General features: G+C 49.8%; 1 long non-coding RNA gene across 1 annotated transcript; it reads left to right on the forward strand.

Moving 5' to 3' along the window:
- Window positions 1–717: 717 nt before the first annotated feature.
- Window positions 718–15,440, forward strand: LOC137553555 (uncharacterized). Its single transcript, XR_011027266.1, has 3 exons — window positions 718–789; window positions 14,881–14,991; window positions 15,086–15,440. It is a non-coding gene; the product is annotated as an uncharacterized lncRNA (long non-coding RNA).
- Window positions 15,441–15,855: the final 415 nt, after the last annotated feature.

Raw genomic sequence — 15,855 nt, forward strand, 5'->3', positions numbered from 1 at the left:
TTTACGATGCGTTCCTGTATCCTGCTTCTTATCAGCAATTCCTTGTAGTAGATCTGTGAGCTATGTGAATGCTCTGGTTTCTTGGGTTTTATTGGGGATCCTCAGGAAGTGTAAATAAGCACTCACATTCCTCATTGCAGGGCTGGTGAGCTGGAAGAACACTCATTTTTCTAAAAGCAGGCTAAGGCATTTAAAGGGGTACTCCAGAACCGATTTTGTGCGCAATTACATGCGCTTGCCGCAATGGCGTTCGCGGAATCGTGACACCGCTCACATAGCAACATAATGCATCGTCAGCTACATAGCTGACACGTGTCTGTGTCGCCCAAGGGGATCAGTTCCCGATCCCCAATGGGCCTCATAAAATCCATAGGTGTATACGCACCTTAACACCCCACTCCATAGACTGACTGTAGCGTAGGGCTAACCACATAGATGAGATTAGGATTAGATTAGGCCTAATCTCACACGCACCCACACACACACACACACACACACACACACACACTCACACACTCATCAGAGCAGGAGATGTAGGTTTAGAGTAGGAAACACATACCGCACACATGTATCCAACAGTAGCATAGGATTATTAGGGTGACTAGCACCAATTAAAGTAGGCAAGCGTAGTATCGTGTATGACCTGCCCTAAAAGAGTCTACCGTGACGTGGTGGGCGGGCTTACAATCCTACTGACCAAAAGGTTTTACTTTTTAGCAATTGGATTAACTGAAGGACTCTTAATGCTTGGATCACCAACCATCATTACCCTGAAATGCCAAGTCCCAGGTAAGTATAAATGCTTAGTTTGTATTTGTCTCAAGTATACTTTATATATTATATAAGATATCTCATTTTGAAAATATTTTTAATATCGCATCGCACCACCGTGTACAGGTTATCACGATTTTCATAATTTTTCAAAAGACCTTGCGTTTAAAAAAATGCACGCGACTTTAAAAATGCAGCACAAGGCAGCCAGTGTGTACAGGACCAGAAACACTATAACCAGTGTGCTCTTTGGGATGGGAAGGCAGTGTGTGGTCATTCTTTTACTGCTTACAATGTTGCACAATTAAAGCTCTTGAAGGGCCACATAAAAATGGTGACGAGGGCTAGATTTGGACTGCGGGCCCTGAGTTTGACACCTGTGCTCTGTGCTCAGCTGCTGTGAGGAAGGGATTACAAACATGGTAAGAAGGGCTGGGTGAGGGGGATGTAAGGCGTTATTCACACTCAGATTGCAGAATACAATGGTACATTTTTGGCAATTACGCTTTGCGATTCTCATTCAGAGGAACAAGAATCACATTGCGATCATCACCAAAATGGTTTGTGCCACGCGTTTGCGTTTTATACAAATTTCAGGGCCTTTTCACACTGATGCAGAACTGGGCTATAAAAGTCTATGGGGTAGTTCACATTGGATGCACTGTGGTGCACTGCACCAGAAGTACCCTATCTAATGCGAGCGCATACCTACGTTTACCATGCGGCTCCCGCAGCGACCTGTGGCGGACTAGAAGTCATGTAAGTCTATGGAGACGTGCATGTTTTGAAACAACCACCGCAAGTTCTCTGTGTTGCGTATGCATGGAATCGTATTTTGACAATACACTTCTGAGCATGTCATCGATCCGGTCACAGGAAGTAAGCTCTAGGGAGCCTTACTTCCTGTATGGCCTGCTGCCAGAAGGGGATTACTGCGTCTTAACCCCTAAAGGACTTTTTTTGGCAGAGTGGGGCGGTCCCCGGACTGCACTGCACAGCTACTGCCAACATGCAGTTTAAAAACGGCCTTAAAGGAGTTATCAGGCAAATTGTGTAAAATTAGCTTTACTCACCTGGGGCTTTCTCCAGCCCCTTCCTGCCGACTGTCCCACACCGACCGCTCTGCTCCCCGCCGCTGTCCCGGTCTCCGTGGTCGGTATTCAGTAGTTATGCGCCTGCGCAGTTCGCCGCGGCCCACCTGGCCATGATTGACAGCGGTACTTCGCGCAGCCTGAATACCGACCACGGAGTCCAGGACAGCGGCAGGGAGCAGAGCGGTCGGCGTGGGACAGTAGGCAGCAAGGGGCTGGAGAAAGCCTCAGGTGAGTAAAGCTAATTTTACACAATTTGCTTGATAACTCCTTTAAGTGCTGTGGTGTGCAGCGCGTTTGCAATTTATGGTCCCATAGGGTTACATTTGTTACAGAACTTTGCTGATTGCCATAAAGGGCTAATCCACATTGGGGCAATTCTTCTGTGCTTTGCTCATCGCCGGCGATCAGCAAAGCGCTGCTACAATGTATCCCTATGGATACATTGACACTGCATCGCTTGCGATTTCGATTAATCGCAAACGTGCTGCATGCAACAATTTGGGGGCCATCGTGCTGTGATTCCTGTTCTATTCAACAGGAATCACAAGAGCAAAGCACGCAAGAATCGCTGGACCTTTTGTTAAAATCGCAATTGCTGCATGCAACAATTTGGGGGCCATTGTGCCGTGATTCCCGTTCTATTCAACAGGAATCACAAGAGCAAAGCACGCAAGAATTGCTGGACTTTTTGTTAAAATCGCAATTGCGAGCCGAATGCAATCGCGGGCTAGCGGCGATCTGAGCCCCGAGTGTGAACTAGCCCTAACACTGCTGAAACACTCCTCAAAAGCTTCCAACTGTGAACCAACCCTAGGTTTGCAAGAACCAGTGAGGAAGAGTTCAGCCAGTTTGCTCAGTTGTGTGATTGGACCAGAAGCAACAAAGACCATAGTAGCAGGAAGAGCCATGAAGGGGCTATAGTAAAAAAAAAATTATATATATGTATATGGTACTTATCCGTTGGCCGGGCGCATCCGGCAGGTGGCGCTAATTACTATTCCCCCTCCAGGCCGACATGGATAGTAGGGAAAGATGTAACTCTGGTGGAGTTTTGTCGTCACCTACCGGATGCGCCCGGCTAACGGATAAGTACCATATATACTGTATATATATATATATATAACGGAAAATTGTTACTTACCTATCGGTAATTTTCCTTTCCCGATGCTTACATGTCATCACACATGGGTAGATGCCCCGCCCACTCTACCCCACAGGATCTTAATTAGTATAAAAATGTGAAGCTGCTGCTCCCCCCCCCCCCCCCCCCCAGTCTCCGTAAGCCTCGACTTACCGAAGCTAACAGGAAGGGAGGGACCGGTGTGATGACATGTAAGCATCGGGAAAGGAAAATTAGCGATAGGTAAGTAACAATTTTCCATTTTCCCTATGCTTCCATGTCATCACACATGGGATTTAACTAGGAAATAAGAAGGGAGGGACACCATATTTAATGCTTAATCAAAAAAAAAAAAATAGTTTAATTATTCATATATTGTGCATCATCCAATACAACTTTTCCAAACATCAAAGTAGACTGTGACGCTAGATCAACTCTATAGTGGCGCATAAAGGTGTTAATTGAAGACCAGTTTGCTGCCTAACACACTTTTTCTGCGGGCACCTTGTTTAAAGCCGCCCATGATGTTGACATACTCTGAGTGGAGTGAGCGGTTAATTGTTGAGGAGGGGTTAACCCCATCGATTTGTAAGCCGTCTGAATCGTCTTAACGATCCAAGTGGCTATTGTTCTCGCAGAGGCGGGTTGCCCCTTTATATAACCTGCGGGAATTACCCACAGTCTCTCAGTTTTCCTTATATCTGATGTTAGATGCAAATAGGTTTTCAGTGCCTGCCTACGTCCAGAGGGTGAGTTTCTTCTCTGCCTTCCTGAGTAAATGTTGGTAGAGTCCAATCTTGATTGAGGTGATATGTGGAGGTAACCTTTGGTATGAACTGCTGAATTGGTCTAAGTAGCACTCTGTCAGGAAAGAAGGTCAAATAAGGTTCCATGCAACCTAAGGCCTGTAGCTCTGACACCCTTCTTGCCGAGGCAATTGCCACTAGGAAAACAGTCCTCAAGGTTATGTTCCATAGCGAGTTATCAGCTGTGGGGTAAAAAGGCTGTCTTGTTAGTGCTTCGAGGACTAATGGCAGGTCCCATTTAGGAAAGATATCCTTTTTAGGCGGTCTTATCTTTAATACTCCTCTCAAGAATTGCTTAATCAAAGGTTGTATGGCCCACTGAGTACCAGTCAATGCCGATAGAGCGGAAACGTGCACCTTCAGTGTGTGGTATCTAGTGTTGGGCGAACAGTGTTCGCCACTGTTCGGGTTCTGCAGAACATCACCCTGTTCGGGTAATGTTCGAGTTCGGCCGAACACCTGATGGTGTTCGGCCTTTTAGTGCGGGTTCGCCCGAACTACTCAATGCCCCCCGAACAGGGCCCCTGTTCGGCCGAACCAGGCCCTGTTCGCCCGAATACGGCCCCCCTATAGGGTCGCAGGCATAAGGGGGGAGCATGCCCCGATCGCGGGGGGGGGGGGGGGGAGTCGGAAATTCCCCCCACCCCCTCCGCTAGCGCTCCCCCCTCTGCCCGCTTCCCCATAAAAAAAAGTTTGCGGAAAGTTAATAGTACCTGCTGTAAAGTTTGCGGAAAGTTAACAATACCTGCTGTGGCTGGCTGGCAGTGACTACTAGGAGACGCGTTGAGGCCGGGCAGCGGGCGGTTCAGTGGTAGTACCCTTGTGGTACTTCCGCCCTTTCTCTGACCTCACGTCCTCTACGTGATGACGCATACGAGGGTACACTCTTAAACAATTTAAAAATACAATTATCTAAACTTTCAAAGTGTATTCATTCTTCCTCCCCCCAGCCACGAACAATACCATGGGAACGTGGAGCAGCAGAAGCCCCCTGTGACGGCTGCCGTGGTTGTTCTCCGCGGCTTGTCTTTTGAGGGGTGCTGCTTTTCCTCAGGTGTTCTTGCCAATCATAGCTGTTTGGGCCTTCTCTCCAGGTGCCTTTGTAAAGCAATTGTCCCTACGTGAGAGTTGGCCTTTCCATGGCTCAATTTTTGCTGGCAGAGACAACAGATGGCTTTGCTCCGATCTGAGACACACACGTTAAAAAATTTCCAAACCGCTGAGCCCCCCTGGGCTGATGACGCTACGGTGGCATCAGCAGCTGGGGTTGAAGGGCATGTTGGCTGTCTGGCCATAGCGGGCGATACATGGCGCCGGACACTGCCCCCAGCTGTTTCTGAGGACGAGCTCCCTCTTGTATTGCGTTCCGGAGTTGGAGCCTGATCAACGTCTACCACCACACATCCAGGCAAGGAGGGAGGCAGGCAGGCATGCACGCCCGCTCCGAGGTAGTGACCAAAAATAACAATACAGGACTCAGGAGGACCTTTTGCTTTCCTAATTGAAATGAATTAACTTTAAATCCTTTAACGGGAATCCGTTATGGAGGGCAAGCGTGCCATTGTCACCGCGGGGAATGAAGGTTGGATTCCGGCCCGAAGTGGGAGCCTGCTGAGACCCATGCTGTAGCTGCCCTGACCGTGCTTTGCAGACCAGGCATCTGTGGTCAGATGGACCCTTGAGCCAGAGGAAGACAAACCAAGTGGAAAGCATTTGCCAAGAATGTTTTACGGAGGGCAAGTTTTTTTGCCCTTTTTTTTTAATTTTTTGAAAATGATAGATGGTTGTATTTTTAAATTGTTTGAAAGTTTAGATGGTTGTATTTTTAAATTGTTTGAAAGTATATCCATTCAAGTGCAAGTTATGCACTGACTGCCAGGTATAATGTGCAGTCACAGATGCAGTGAAAGGTATGCAGTGACTGCAAACTGCCGTTTGTGTAGTGACGGCCGTGCTGGACTGGTGCGCACCATGATGAGAGTGCAGGTGATGGTGGCTTTTCAGCCCATATGCTCGCCCGGCTGATGTAGCTGAATGACAGAACAGTGACTGTCCAGCTGATCAAATTTGGTCTGACCACAATGAAGCAACGACCTTATTATCTTTTGTGTGCCACCCCCACCCGAGACACTCAAATAGCCGGCGGTCATTGCTTCATTGTGATGCGCAAGCCCCTTCACCGCGGCAAGGTAATGATCACGAAGGGGGATGGGCACATGTACACGCACCAGAAAAATTAGTGTAGCGGCCGCTGCTAGCAGCAGCCTTAAAAATTCAGGAATCCGCCTAGAGTCCTGGACCCTGTTGGTAGTGGCGGAGAAGGCAGTCAAGCGGCCTGCAGGCAGAGATGCTGTGTGTGGGGACTGACTTAATCTTCGGTCGTGCAGTAGCCCTCCGTGATCCATTCCTCATTCATTTTGATAAAGGTCAGGTACTGAACACTGTCGTGACTTAGGCGACTTCTCTTCTCAGTAACTATGCCTCCAGCTGCACTGAAGGTCCTTTCTGACAGGACGCTTGCGGCAGGGCAAGAGAGAAGTTGTATGGCAAATTGGGACAGCTCTGGCCACAGGTCAAGCCTGCGCAACCAGTAGTCCAAGGGTTCATCGTCGCTTTTCGCAGAGTCTACATCCACACTCAAGGCCAGGTAGTCGGCTACCTGCCGGTCCAGGCGTTGGTGGAGGGTGGATCCGGAAGGACTATGGCGAGGAGTTGGACTAAAGAACGTCCGCATGTCCGACATCACCCTGAGATCGCTGGAGCGTCCTGTTCTTGCCTGCGTGGACTTGGGAGGAGCAGGGTTACTGCCAGTGGTACCTTGATTGCGTTGTGCAGCCACATCACCCTTAAATGCATTGTAAAGCATCATCGACAGCTTGTTCTGCAAGTGCTGCATCCTTTCCTCCTTTTGTTGAGTTGGTAAGAGGTCCGCCACTTTGTGCCTGTACCGAGGGTCTAGTAGCGTGGCCACTCAGTACAGGTCATTCGTCTTGAGTTTTTTGATACGGAGGTCCCTCAACAGGCTGGACAACATGAAAGAGGACATCTGCACAAATCTGGATGCAGACGTACTCTCCATCTCCTCTTGCTCTTCCTCAGTGACGGGACGCAACTCCTCTTCCTCCCCCCAGCCACGAACAATACCACGGGAACGTGGAGCAGCAGACGCCCCCTGTGATGGCTGCTGCGGTTGTTCTCCTTCCGCCGCCTCTTCCTCCTCCACAGAAACACCTTCCTCATCATCACCATCATCAGAGTCTGACTCCTCTCCTTCCCCACACGACTCCTCTTCTTCCTCTTCCTCCCCCCTCTGTGCTGCCGCCGGTGTTGTGGAAACATCGGGTTCGTGTGTAAATGGCTCCCACGACTCCTGCTGCCCTAACTCTTCTTGTTCACGCTCCTCCACAGCTGTATCCACCACTCTACGCACGGCACGCTCCAGGAAGTAGGCGTAGGGGATCAAGTCGGTGATGGTGCCCTCATCGCGACTCACCAGTTTGGTCACCTCATCAAATGGCTCCATGACCCTGCATGCATTTCGTATCAGTGTCCAGTTGTTGGGCCACAACATCCCCATCCTCCCACAATCCTTGTACTGTAATGATACAGGTACTGGGTGATGGCTTTCTCCTGGTCTAGCAGGCGAGAGAACATCAGCAGGGTGGAATTCCAGCGAGTCGGGCTATCGCAAATCAGGCGTCTCACCAGCAAGTTGTTTCTACGCTGAATGTCCGCAAAGCGTGCCATGGCCTTGTAAGAGCGCCTGAAATGCCCACACAACTTCCTGGCCTGCTTCAGGACGTCCTCTAAGCCTGGGTACTTGGACACAAATCTTTGCACGACCAGATTAAGCACATGTGCCATGCAGGGTATGTGTGTCAGCTAATTCAACGCAGCAATGAGATTGCTGCTGTTGTCACACACCACGTTGCCGATCTCAAGCTTGTGCGGGGTCAGCCATTGCTCCACCTGTTTGTTAAGAGCAGCCAGGAGAGCTGCTCCAGTGTGACTCTCCGCTTTCAGGCAAGACATGTCTAACACTGCATGACACCGTCGCACCTGGTATGCAGCATAGGCCCTGGGGTGCTGGGGCTGTGTAGCTGGAGAGGAGATGGCGGTACCAGCCAAGGAGGAGGAGGAGGAGGATGACGACAGCGAAGGGGTGATAGCAGGTGGAGAGGAGGTGGCTGGAGGCCTGCCTGCAAGCCGTGGAGGTGTGACAAGTCGGTCCTCTGCGCAGCCACGTACTCCCTGCTTGCTGCCATCGGTCACCAGGTTGACCCAATGGGCTGTGTATGTAATGTAGTGGCCCTGCCCGTGCTTGGCAGACCAGGCATCCGTGGTCAGGTGGACCCTTGACCCAACGCTGTGTGCCAGAGATGACACCACTTGCCTCTCAACTGCACGGTACAGTTTGGGTATGGCCTTTTGTGAAAAATAATTGCGGCCTGGTATCTTCCACTGCGGTGTACCAATGGCCACAAACTTACGGAAAGTCTCCGACTCCAAAAGCTTGTATGGTAATAGCTGGCGAGCTAATAGTGCCGCCATGCCAGCTGTCAGACGCCAGGCAAGAGGGTGACTGGCAGACATTTGCTTCTTCCGCTCAATTACTTCCTTCACGGACAGCTGGGTACTGCTGTGGGCAGAGGAGAAGGAACCACTCAAGGGAAGAGGCGGTGTGGAGGAGGGTGGCTGTGAAGGTGCAAGGGAGAAAGTGGATGAAGACGATGCACCTGAAGGAGGAAGAGGAGAAGGAGGGTGGCTTGTCTTTTGAGGGGTGCTGCTTTTCCTCAGGTGTTCTTGCCATAGCTGTTTGTGCCTTCTCTCCAGGTGCCTTCGTAAGGCACTTGTCCCTACGTGAGAGTTGGCCTTTCCACGGCTCAATTTTTGCTGGCAGAGACAACAGATGGCTTTGCTCCGATCTGAGACACACACGTTAAAAAATTTCCAAACCGCTGAACCCCCCTGGGGTGATTGCGCTAGGGTGGCATCAGCAGCTGACGTTGAAGGGCATGTTGGCTGGCTGGCCATAGCTGGTGATACATGGCGCCGGACACTGCCCCCAGCTGTTTCTGAGGACGAGCTCCCTCTGCTTCTATCATGGAGTCGTCTCCTCCTACTCCTCTCTGACTCCTCCTCTGAACTATCCACCTGGTCATCTCCTCTACCGGGAACATATGTGGTATCCGTATAATCGTCATCATAATCCTCCTGGCCAGCTGCGCTTTCCTCAGACACCTCCTCAAGTGCACCAACTTCAGGTGGTCCACCATCATCCCCATCCACACACGTTACGTCCATACTATCGCCACCTAACTCAGACGTAGGAGGTGGTGTACCTACGCCTTCTTGTTGTTGTTGCAGTAGTGGCTGGGAATCAGTGATTTCACCACCACCACCAAATAACTCCTGCGAAGTGTCAAATGCAGCGGATGTGGTGCTTGTTGTAGCGCTGGTGGCTGCGGGAGATGAGGTGTTCTGTGTTAAATACTCAATCACCTCCTCACGATTTTGGGAAGTGATGGCACGTGCCTTCTTCTGAGCACTGTATTTTGGGGCAAGTCCGCACGAAATCACAGCAACACCACCTCGCACAGCCACAGACCTGCCGGTGCTTGGTGGCCTTCCTCTGGATCTGCCTCTACCTCTTCCTCTACCTGGTTTGTCCATTTTGTCCATCTCGGGGGTATGCTAGCTATATGCAGTGAGGTGGGTTCTCACTCAACACAACAGGTAGTTAGATGCAGTGAGCTGGGTTCACTGAACAGTAAAGGTACTTAAGATGCAGTGAGGTGGGTTCTCACTCAACACAACAGGTAGTTAGATGCAGCGAGGTGGCCAGGTGGGTTCACACTCAACACAACAGGTAGTTAGATGCAGTGAGCTGGGTTCACTCAACAGTAAAGGTACTTAAGATGCAGTGAGGTGGGTTCTCACTCAACACAACAGGTAGTTAGATGCAGCGAGGTGGCCAGGTGGGTTCACACTCAACACAACAGGTAGTTAGATGCAGTGAGCTGGGTTCACTCAACACAACGCTAGGTATATGCAGTGATGAGGTGGGTTAAGTAAACACAACAGGTACTGGGTAGTTAGATGCAGTGAGCTGGGTTCACTCAACACAACGCTAGGTATATGCAGTGATGAGGTGGGTTAAAGAGAAACTCCAACCAAGAATTGAACTTTTTCCCAATCAGTAGCTGATACCCCATTTTACATGAGAAAGACAATGATTTTCACAAACAGACCATCAGGGGGCGCTGTGTGACTGATTTTGTGCTGAAACCCCTCCCACAAGAGGCTCTGAATACCGCGGTATGGCTGGCAAACTGCCACAATGTAACAATGTTCAGAGACAGGAAATAGCTGTTATTAGCTGTCTGTAACAGACAGAGCAGCTAGAAACAGCTAAATAACCTGCCCACAGTAACAATGTCACCATGTAATAAATGTCAGAATGTTAATCTGGGAGAGGAAAGATTTTACAATGAGCAAACACTGACTAAATCATTTATACATAATTATGGTAAAAAATGAAGCACTTTTTTTACTACATTATTTTCACTGGAGTTCCTCTTTAAGTAAACACAACAGGTACTGGGTAGTTAGATGCAGTGAGCTGGGTTCACTCAACAGTAAAAGTACTTAAGATGCAGTGACTGAGGTGGGTTCTCACTCAACACAACAGGTAGTTAGATGCAGCGAGGTGGCCAGGTGGGTTCTCACTCAACACAACAGGTAGTTAGATGCAGTGAGCTGGGTTCACTCAACACAACGCTAGGTATATGCAGTGATGAGGAGGGTTAAGTAAACACAACAGGTACTGGGTAGTTAGATGCATTGAGCTGGGTTCACTCAACAGTAAAGATACTTAAGATGCAGTGACCGAGGTGGGTTCTCACTCAACACAACAGGTAGTTAGATGCAGCGAGGTGGCCAGGTGGGTTCTCACTCAACACAACAGGTAGTTAGATGCAGTGAGCTGGGTTCACTCAACACAACGCTAGGTATATGCAGTGATGAGGTGGGTTAAGTAAACACAACAGGTACTGGGTAGTTAGATGCAGTGAGCTGGGTTCACTCAACAGTAAAAGTACTTAAGATGCAGTGACTGAGGTGGGTTCTCACTCAACACAACAGGTAGTTAGATGCAGCGAGGTGGCCAGGTGGGTTCTCACTCAACACAACAGGTAGTTAGATGCAGTGAGCTGGGTTCACTCAACACAACGCTAGGTATATGCAGTGATTAGGTGGGTTAAGTAAACACAACAGGTACTGGGTAGTTAGATGCAGTGAGCTGGGTTCACTCAACAGTAAAGATACTTAAGATGCAGTGACCGAGGTGGGTTCTCACTCAACACAACAGGTAGTTAGATGCAGCGAGGTGGCCAGGTGGGTTCTCACACAACAGGTAGTTAGATGCAGTGAGCTGGGTTCACTCAACACAACGCTAGGTATATGCAGTGATGAGGTGGGTTAAGTAAACACAACAGGTACTGGGTAGTTAGATGCAGTGAGCTGGGTTCACTCAACAGTAAAGATACTTAAGATGCAGTGACCGAGGTGGGTTCTCACTCAACACAACAGGTAGTTAGATGCAGCGAGGTGGCCAGGTGGGTTCTCACTCAACACAACAGGTAGTTAGATGCAGTGAGCTGGGTTCACTCAACACAACAATAGGTATATGCAGTGATGAGGTGGGTTAAGTAAACACAACAGGTACTGGGTAGTTAGATGCAGTGAGCTGGGTTCACTCAACAGTAAAGGTACTTAAGATGCAGTGACTGAGGTGGGTTCTCACTCAACACAACAGGCAGTTAGATGCAGCGAGGTGGCCAGGTGGGTTCACACTCAACACAACAGGTAGTTAGATGCTGTGAGCTGGGTTCACTGAACAGTAAAGGTACTTAAGATGCAGTGAGGTGGGTTCTCACTCAACACAACAGGTAGTTAGATGCAGCGAGGTGGCCAGGTGGGTTCACACTCAACACAACAGGTAGTTAGATGCAGTGAGCTGGGTTCACTCAACACAACGCTAGGTATATGCAGTGATGAGGTGGGTTAAGTAAACACAACAGGTACTGGGTAGTTAGATGCAGTGAGCTGGGTTCACTCAACAGTAAAGGTACTTAAGATGCAGTGACTGAGGTGGGTTCTCACTCAACACAACAGGTAGTTAGATGCAGTGAGGTGGCCAGGTGGGTTCTCACTCAACACAACAGGTAGTTAGATGCAGTGAGCTGGGTTCACTCAACACAACGCTAGGTATATGCAGTGATGAGGTGGGTTAAGTAAACACAACAGGTACTGGGTAGTTAGATGCAGTGAGCTGGGTTCACTCAACAGTAAAGGTACTTAAGATGCAGTGACTGAGGTGGGTTCTCACTCAACACAACAGGTAGTTAGATGCAGTGAGGTGGCCAGGTGGGTTCTCACTCAACACAACAGGTAGTTAGATGCAGTGAGCTGGGTTCACTCAACACAACGCTAGGTATATGCAGTGATGAGGTGGGTTAAGTAAACACAACAGGTACTGGGTAGTTAGATGCAGTGAGCTGGGTTCACTCAACAGTAAAGGTACTTAAGATGCAGTGAGGTGGGTTCTCACTCAACACAACAGGTAGTCAGATGCAGTGAGGTGGCCAGGTGGGTTCTCACTCAACACAACAGGTAGTTAGATGCAGTGAGCTGGGTTCACTCAACACAACGCTAGGTATATGCAGTGATGAGGTGGGTTAAGTAAACACAACAGGTACTGGGTAGTTAGATGCAGTGAGCTGGGTTCACTCAACAGTAAAGTTACTTAAGATGCAGTGACTGAGGTGGGTTCTCACTCAACACAACAGGTAGTTAGATGCAGCGAGGTGGCCAGGTGGGTTCTCACTCAACACAACAGGTAGTCAGATGCAGTGAGGTGGCCAGGTGGGTTCTCACTCAACACAACAGGTAGTTAGATGCAGTGAGCTGGGTTCACTCAACACAACGCTAGGTATATGCAGTGATGAGGTGGGTTAAGTAAACACAACAGGTACTGGGTAGTTAGATGCAGTGAGCTGGGTTCACTCAACAGTAAAGTTACTTAAGATGCAGTGACTGAGGTGGGTTCTCACTCAACACAACAGGTAGTTAGATGCAGCGAGGTGGCCAGGTGGGTTCTCACTCAACACAACAGGTAGTTAGATGCAGTGAGCTGGGTTCACTCAACACAACGCTAGGTATATGCAGTGATGAGGTGGGTTAAGTAAACACAACAGGTACTGGGTAGTTAGATGCAGTGAGCTGGGTTCACTCAACACAAAGCTAGGTATATGCAGTGATGAGGTGGGTTAAGTAAACACAACAGGTACTGGGTAGTTAGATGCAGTGAGCTGGGTTCACTCAACAGTAAAGGTACTTAAGATGCAGTGACTGAGGTGGGTTCTCACTCAACACAACAGGTAGTTAGATGCAGCGAGGTGGCCAGGTGGGTTCTCACTCAACACAACAGGTAGTTAGATGCAGTGAGCTGGGTTCACTCAACACAACGCTAGGTATATGCAGTGATGAGGTGGGTTAAGTAAACACAACAGGTACTGGGTAGTTAGATGCAGTGAGCTGGGTTCACTCAACACAAAGCTAGGTATATGCAGTGATGAGGTGGGTTAAGTAAACACAACAGGTACTGGGTAGTTAGATGCAGTGAGCTGGGTTCACTCAACACAACGCTAGGTATATGCAGTGATGAGGTGGGTTAAGTAAACACAACAAGTACTGGGGTATATGCAGTACTGGGTAGTACAATGTGCAGATCCCTGTCACACACACAGGTAGTCACTGAATGTGCTGGGCTGCTGGCAGTGGCACACACTATCAATTAGCAAGGCTGTGCATGCAACAAAAGTGTCAGTTTGACACACAGAAAAAAAAAAAATGTACAGGTTGAGCTCTGAAAAGAGCTGTTCCTGGGTGCTTTAAAGGGAAGGTTCAGGGAACTCTTGAAAAAAATAAAAATCCCTATCCACTTACCTGGGGCTTCCTCCAGCCCGTGGCAGGCAGGAGGTGCCCTCGCCGCCGCTCCAGAGGCTTCCGTTCGTCTTCGGTGGCCGACCCGACCTGGCCAGGCCGGCTGCCAGGTCGGGCTCTTCTGCGCTCCATGGCCGGGCTCTTCTGCGTCCCACGCCGGCGCGCTGACGTCATCGGACGTCCTCCGGGCTGTACTGCGCAGGCGCAGTAGTTCTGCGCCTGCGCAGTACAGCCCGGAGGACGTCCGATGACGTCAGCGCGCCCGCGTGGGACGCAGAAGAGCCCGGCCATGGAGCGCAGAAGAGCCCGACCTGGCAGCCGGCCTGGCCAGGTCGGGTCGGCCACTGAAGACGACCGGAAGCCTCTGGAGCGGCGGCGAGGGCACCTCCTGCCTGCCACGGGCTGGAGGAAGCCCCAGGTAAGTGGATAGGGATTTTTATTTTTTTCAAGAGTTCCCTGAACCTTCCCTTTAAAAGCAATAATAATCAGTCAGGAGCAAGCAAAGCAGCCTAGAACCTAACTAATCTGTCCCTAGGAGAAAAAGTCTGCAGCAGCTGTCCCTTTCCTCTCTCTAGCAGGCACACGAGTGAGGCTAATGGCCGCCAGACCCTGCCTTACATAAGGGGGGGTGGGGCTCCAGGGCTTAGTGTAGCCTGAGTGGATACATTGTGCCTGCTGACTGTGATGCAGAGGGTCAAAATTGAGCCTCATAGTGCATTATGGGGCGAATCGAACTTCCGCAAAAGTTTGCCTGGTGCAGGCGAACGCGAACCCCCTAAGTTCGCCTGGAACCGTTCGCCGGCGAACCGTTCGCTACACCTCTATCCATGGGAGTTTACGATGACTGTTTAGCCATATCTGCAAAGCAGGATCTACACACATTTTTATCAGGCATGGTTTCATTGTTGCAAGCCCAACAGAGTCTATAAGAATGACTCCTGTGTGGTGATCTGCTCCTCTCTCTACACTCTGTAGATGGATCCGTCGTCCTTGTCTTGGATTTTGATCTTGACTTTTTCTTGTGATGTTTTCTAGGACTTAAGAGAGAATCACCATATTAATTTTGTGCTCTCTTATTTTTCAGGGCTTAAGAACCTACCTTTAGACCCCCTACCTTAGAGCCCTTTGCTGGTCTGCTGAGGGATCTGGAGGATCCATAGATCCAGCTAACACAGCTGAAGAAAGAAGAAAGGAGGTAAGTATGAGTATGTATATGAGAAAGAACAGTCCCTGTAAGGCGAGCCACTAGCGTTTTGCCTTACCTTGATTTGTCTCTCTTTCCCCCACAGAGGATGTTCCAGCCTGCTGCCCGTGGTGTCTCTGCTGCCTCTCCGTCTGCTCCGCATCCTCCTCCATGGCGGCATCCAGACGCTAACTCCCGAGCGAACTCAGAGAGCTGCCGCCGCCATGGGTTTTAAATATACTTCCGTGGAGCCTCCGGGAGTTAGAACCGCTTTCGGCAAGCGCCCAATCCGCACCCACGGCGGCGTCCACAGTGCTGATGGAACGCGGAAGGGATGCGAGTGTGGAGCGCACGCCAGCCCGGCCATACAGAGTCCGTAGGTCCAATGCGGCTGACGTCACAGGAGGAAACAAGACATGCCGGACTCGCCGCTGCCGCCCCGGGCGCTTCCAGGGAGAAGTAAATAGGTGAGAAAAAAAACGGATCTCCAGTTTCGAAATACAACACATTTAGTATTGTTTATGGGCCTAAGACTCCAGGTAGGCCATTAGAGGGGACGCAGCAACAGGTTATTTAAACCTTATGTACACTATCCTGCGTCCCCTATCCCCATGAGAACCAGCAGAGTGGGGGACTCCCCAACTAATTTATAGTTGAATGGGAGGCAGTATAGGAAAAAGAACTGTAAACACAGTTAGGTAGGGGGAAAAATAAAAATATTTAGGCAAATCTTGCCCTACTCACGTCGATCTTGTGTGAGGTGAGTGAGGAAGTCGAGGACAAAAAAAAGACTGGGGGGGGGGGCCAGCAGCTTCGCATGTTTATACTAATTAAGATCCTGTGGGGTAGAGTGGGCGGGGCATCTACCCATGTGTG

The sequence above is a fragment of the Hyperolius riggenbachi genome, chromosome 1, assembly GCF_040937935.1.
Source record: "Hyperolius riggenbachi isolate aHypRig1 chromosome 1, aHypRig1.pri, whole genome shotgun sequence".
In the NCBI taxonomy this organism is placed as follows: Eukaryota; Metazoa; Chordata; class Amphibia; order Anura; family Hyperoliidae; genus Hyperolius; species Hyperolius riggenbachi.